We start from the raw sequence: 6147 nt of genomic DNA, 5'->3' as shown, positions 1-6147 counted from the left end.
TCACTCTCTAGGTCCTAAATTTTAAAAGGTAAAAAGAAACTTACTGGCCCACTATGGATGAGCTGGCTGCCCTTAGACCAATCCACCAAAGTCAGACGGGGAAGGTCAAATGTGGCCATGTAATCTGCAGGAGGAGCCATATGGATAGAATTAGAGAGTCGGTTCCTACCAGAAGGAGGATGCCTGACAGACAAAACAGTAGATGTTTACTACAAAAGCTGAATTAGAGTAGCAGTTCCAGAATTAGAAGAGAGATTTGATTAGAAGAGGGATTTGGGGGATAATTATTAGGTGACTGATAGACTTGAAAGAAGACTAATGGGAGGGAAAAAAGGATAAATTGAGAATGATATCAATGTTTCTTCTCTACTCATATTTCCTGTGGTTTTCAATACCAAATTCTGACCTTAATTCTGTCAAGATTCTATACAAATCAACATAAGAATTACAAAGTTTCCAATGAATGAAAGAGCAGAAGGTAGGAAATAGGTAATTAGCAAAGGATGAAATTAAAAGAATTAAACATGAAAAATCTTCTAACTTACTGGTGACTAAAGAAAAGAAAATTAAAACAAGGAGATGTACTGGTTTTTTTTAACCTATTAGATTAACAAATAGGCTGACTGCTGGGGCAATGTGCTAGACCTAGGCCCTCAGCTGTGTGTTTCAGATGGCAGAGGAAGCAGATACAGCCTTTAGAGTAAGCCTTGTGGCCAAAATTATTCATGGACCATAGCAATATTCCACTGTAATGATTCCACTACTGGAAAAAGGTCCTAAGCAAATAATCAGAATGTGGAAAAAAAAATCTTTATGCATTAAATGTATTTTTCACCACATTGTTTAAAATAACAAAAACTGTGGCCAGCAGGTGGTGTGATGATTAATTAAGGTGTTGGACTCCCCCATAGTTGAACAGGGTTCAGGTCCTAGATGTGGCAGCTTGCTTTCTCATTTTCTTGAACTCTCTTTCTCTGTCTGTCTCTCTCTAGTGAATTAAAATGCTAAAAATAATAAACAAAATAGCAAAAATATTAAAAACTTGATAGTAGGGACTACTAACAGGTCACGTGGTGGTTGGGGCACTGGACTCCCACATGACCAACCGTGCAGTTCAAGTCCTGGACCTGATGGCTTTCTTTCTCATTTTCTCACTCGCTCTCTGGTGAGAGCATGTGTCCTATAGGAAATTTTTAAAATAATAATAGTAAATAAAAACTAAATAAAATTGAAAAAAAAAAAAACAGCAAGCACTGGCTTAATAAATTATGATACACTCTTATAAAGCCAAATTATGTAACCGTTAAAATGACAGCAATTGGAACCAGCAGATGGCATAATGGTTATGTTGCTGGACTCTCACATAGTCTACCACGATTCAAGTCCCAGACCCAGTGACTTGAAACACCCAGCACACGTGCGTGTATGCCCAAAATCCTGAGAGGAGAATGAGAAGGGATTGTGGTGTGGCCTTCCCCGCTTGGGGATGACTTCTCACTTTCTATTTCTCTATCTCTGTCTCTCTGGTGAGCGCACGTGCCCTATATTTAAAATCTCTCTAAAAAAAAAAAAAGACAGCAATTTTAAAGTATACGGTAACGTAGAAACTGTTCCTAATATAACCTTAGTTATGTCAGCAATGTTCCATATATAAATTCAAATAACACCAAAATTTATGAAGCAAAAAATTGAAAATTTACCCCAGGGTAACTGTTGCTTAAAGTTTTGTGTGTCTGTAAACTCTCTTTTTTTTTTTTTAAGAATTATTTTTTTACTTTTTAACTTTATTACTTACTTATCGATTGATTGATTTGATTTGACCAGACAGGGACAGAGTGGGGGTGGGGGAGAATGAGAAAGCAAGTGTGATTTTCAAGCCACCAGGCCCGGGACTAGAATCGCAGTTGGCTATGCGGGTGTCCAGCACTTTAACTACCATGCCACCTACTGGCTGTGATATGAGCATTTTTTTTTTTTTTGAGAGATTTTCACTGTAGGGCGCGTGCGCTCGCCAGACAGACAGAGAGAGACATAGAGACAGAAAGCGAGAAATCACCCCCCAGGGGGGATGGTCATGCCGCAATCCCTTCTCCTCCATTCTCCTCTCAGGATCTTGGGCACGCACGCACACACGCCCGGCGTGAGTTTTTTAAGCCACCGGGTCCGGGACACGAACCGCGGTCGACTACGTGGGAGTCCAGCGACATAGCCATTACGCTAACTGCTGGTTCCCTGATATGAGCATTTTTAAGGTCAACTTACACTCTCACCTACAGAGTCTAGGAGTTCCTGCTTCCTTGTACCCTTCTAACTCTGAGGAAACGCAAGGGCTGACATCTTACTAATTTGAAAGGCAAAAAATGGTATCTAGTTGTTTTAATTTGCATTTTTCTTCATCACGAGTGAGAATGAGCACTTTCTCAGAAGTTTGTAGCCAGGGCAGAGCCATACATGGTTTCTTCCCATCTCCTCAGTAAAGACAGTGAACATTTTTGCCTACAGGCTGAGGATTAAGTCATTCCTGTAGGACAGATGAGTGGATGAGGTCACTGGAGCAATTCTAAGTGTCCACATTTCTTCCAGCTTGTGCACACTCACTCTCCAGACACTGCTGTCTCCTGCCCGCTTCTCCTCCCTGCCCCACCACCAGTCCTTCTGGTCCTCTCCTCTTTCCTAGGAGCCACAGCTGAATTTGAATGGAAGTCCTGGGCTGTTCAAGTCTCCTAGCTCTGTCTTATGGAAAGACAATATTTGTAGAGAAAGTTCAGAAGTCCCCATGAGCAGGAGTCAACACAGCAGCAGTTTGTACCACCACCACATAGGAGCTGGGCACTTCTGGGAGGTACCATCAGCTGCCTGGAGAACTTACCAGCACTGATGGTATAGATGGAGCCTGCACCCAAAGTTTCATCGTTCTGCTTTGTTCCTCTCCATGACGTTTCAGCCGCTCCACCCACAGCCTCCAGTGCACAATTCTGTCATCGCCTTTCGGCCATTGTGCGGTCCTTGGTCTGTGCATGTGTTTTCCCCCTGAAAGTATCAGCTCCTTGTTTATATCTGGGTCCTCAGTTCTACACAACTCCTCTGCTAGACTTGCTCTGCCAACATTTCCTCAGACCCTCTCAGATTATCAGCTCCTTTATTGGTAAAAATACAAAATAGAGGCTATAGGTAAAATCGATGCCCAAGAAAACCAATTTTCTTTCTTTCTTTGCTTTTCTTTCTGTCTTATTATTATTTTTTTTGAAAGAACCATATTAAATTATATTCCGGTATGGTAGCATCATAATACACTTAAAGTGTGACATGAGGAATTAAGAGGTTATGGAATGATTATTAGATTTTTTTTTAACAATAAACAAAGTCTAGGGTGCACAGCCTAAGTAGAACAGATTATTGAGATGTTGGATGGCAAAATTATGTTGATCCTGGCACAAATGACACAAATTACATCTTCTAGCTCGTAGTAAGGTTTTATTACTTTGTTCCATTTCTTAGGTATCGCTTTACAAGTGACTAGGACGCATCTGTACCAAATAAAATTTGATGCCATGGTAACATTAGCCCCAGGACCGTCCTCAATTTCTACATCCAGTGATGAACAGCCACATTCCCTGGCACTGTATTTCTCTTGCCTAAAATACCCTTGTTATCCCTTCAAAAACCAGATTTAAGCCACTTGTTCCTGTGAAGAAAAGCAACTAGGCAAAAAATTCCTGATCAGGAATTCTGTATTGTTCTTAGCATACTCCTATTACTAGGAGTAATTCTTTACTCCTCAATTGCTTATTTGCCAAGGAGCTGGAAAAGGAAAATCAGTTTAAGAAAAAGTTTCAAATCAATTGTTGTCTTCTATTATTATTTTTAAAATATCATATAATGGCCTTAGAAGTTATCCAGTTTGGCGCTCGCTTCGGCAGCACATAGACTAAAATTGGAACGATACAGAGAAGATTAGCATGGCCCCTACGCAAGGATGACACGCAGATTCATAAAGCGTTCCATGTTTTTTCATTTCTCACCTTTCTAAGAAGGCAGATTCTTAATAGAATGCCTGTTTACATATTTCTCTAGAAGGTCAAATTCTGTAATAGTGGCCATGTGAAATTTTGTAGTTATCAATATTAAGTAAATTTGTTTGAACAATATCAAAAAAACAAAAGATATCAGTTTGTTACTGTAGCTGGCGAACTCTTAGATCTTACTCATCAGCCTTTTTTTGCTGAACTGTGCCCTTCTCAGAGACATAATACCACCCAAGAATTTTCTTATATCCTTATTTATAACTGTCATGGTTTGCTGTATTTTTAACAAGTTCAGTATCATTGCCTTCAAGGATCAACTCATCTTTCTAGGCTTGAGATACTGAACAAGCAACACCGGGTTGCATTTGAATCCTCCAGATGTATTTTTCACCCAAGAAATTTTGGATTTCAAGAAGAGACCCATTCTCCTGAATAAAGACATTGATGGGGAAATGAGCAGACACAAGTCTTTATCTTGTAGCGGAAGCCCAATGTAACACCTTTGATCATGCTCTGTACGTGACTACAGATAGTCCAAACTGTAGCCAATTCCTTTCTGTTTCCCCACCATTTGTCAACCTGCAACCTCTTTTTGTTTTCTTTCCAAGGAAATTGAGCTCTACATTGACATTATTTTTTTTTTTTAATTTGTTTTTATTTTTTAACATTAATATGCTATACATCATTACAGTATACAAAATGAAGTTTTCATCCAAAATACATTGTCTGTTGGCTCAATCAAGTACATCAACATATGTGTTATCAACAAACAATTTTTCCATTTCTTTTTTTTTTTCCATCCAGAGTACACTGTATATTGTCTCTATCAAGCATATCAACAAACATGTTATTATTAGCAAGTGATCTTCCATTTCTTGTTTTCTGTATGTTTTGCTTTTTTCCCCCTATCCTTGGTTCCCTCTCTCTTACCCTCTGCCACCTCCTGTTCTCCTCCCACACTTTCTCTGTTATCTATGTTTGCTTTCTATACCATTTTCCCCCCACATTTTATTGAATCACCAAAGACCCTCATCAATCCAAATACCCTCCTAGCAAACACATGTGACACATTTCCATGAGCACAAGTCTAACTTTACGCATCCTATCAAGTAGCACCTAACTGGGGCTACATATCCTACTGCAGTCATTGAATAGATATATTTTGTTTTCCTGAAACTCTTTTTTGTAACTCAATTTACATTCCTTCTCTAGGCATCATCACAGCACACAAAATGCGATCTCCCATCCAGTACACACTGCATAGTGACTCAATCATGCACATTACAAAAAATATAAATTTCCACTTCTAGTTGCTAGAATTAATTCCACCCCTCTTTCTGACCCTCTGTCCCTTCCCACCCTCCTCTCACACCACCTCTAGTGTCCAAAATTGTCCTCCATTCCCTTCCCACCCACATTGCATTGATCACACAATTTCCTACATAACCTGACTACTTTCAAAGGTGAGTTCCCTCGTTACTACTAAGAAAACCAGTTTTAACTTAAATCAAAGAACCGCCAAGGAACTTTGCTTAAAGCCCGGAAACAGGTTAGGATTCTGTTCAAATGGTAGGTGCATGAACCTATCAGTCTCATATACTTTTATCTTCTGTTCTGGTTCAATTTTCCTGATTAAATTCTGGGATATAGTATTCAACTCCAGACTTGTCCCTATGATTAAGTTAGCTACTTTCTCAGTTTTTGGACTCTTATTTCCATGTATCTGCGTTTAGTTTTCCTGATACAGCACATCCTTGAGAACTTCTTGGAGGTCTGGTCTGGTGCTGGTAAATTCTTTCAGGTTTTGTTTATCTGAGAATGTTCTTGTCTTTTCTTCCCACCTGAAAGATAATCTTGCCGGATACAGTATTCTTGGCTGAAACTGCTTCTCTCTTAACACTTGGAATATATTTTCCCATTCTCTCCTCGCTTTTATTGTTTCTGATGAGAGATCTGCTGTTAGCCTGATGGGATGTCCTTTGTAGGTAACTTGATGTTTTTCTCTTGCTAATCTTAGTATCTTGTCTTTGTCTGCAGTTTTGGTCAACCTGGCTATAATGTGTCTTGGAGAAGATCTTCTAGGGTTGATTCTATTTGGGGTCCGTTGTATTTCCTGGGACTG

At 39.5% G+C, this 6147-nt stretch overlaps 1 non-coding gene across 1 annotated transcript; it reads left to right on the top strand.

The window, feature by feature from the left end:
• The first annotated feature begins 3904 nt into the window (after positions 1-3904).
• On the top strand, positions 3905-4011 carry LOC114005262 (U6 spliceosomal RNA). Its single transcript, XR_003547139.1, has one exon. It is a non-coding gene; the product is annotated as a U6 spliceosomal RNA (small nuclear RNA).
• The last annotated feature ends 2136 nt before the right edge of the window (positions 4012-6147 follow it).

Source organism: Tupaia chinensis, unplaced genomic scaffold (genome assembly GCF_000334495.1).
Source record: "Tupaia chinensis unplaced genomic scaffold, TupChi_1.0 Scaffold143599_1, whole genome shotgun sequence".
Taxonomy (NCBI): domain Eukaryota; kingdom Metazoa; phylum Chordata; class Mammalia; order Scandentia; family Tupaiidae; genus Tupaia; species Tupaia belangeri.
This window is presented reverse-complemented; position numbering and strand designations above follow the sequence as displayed.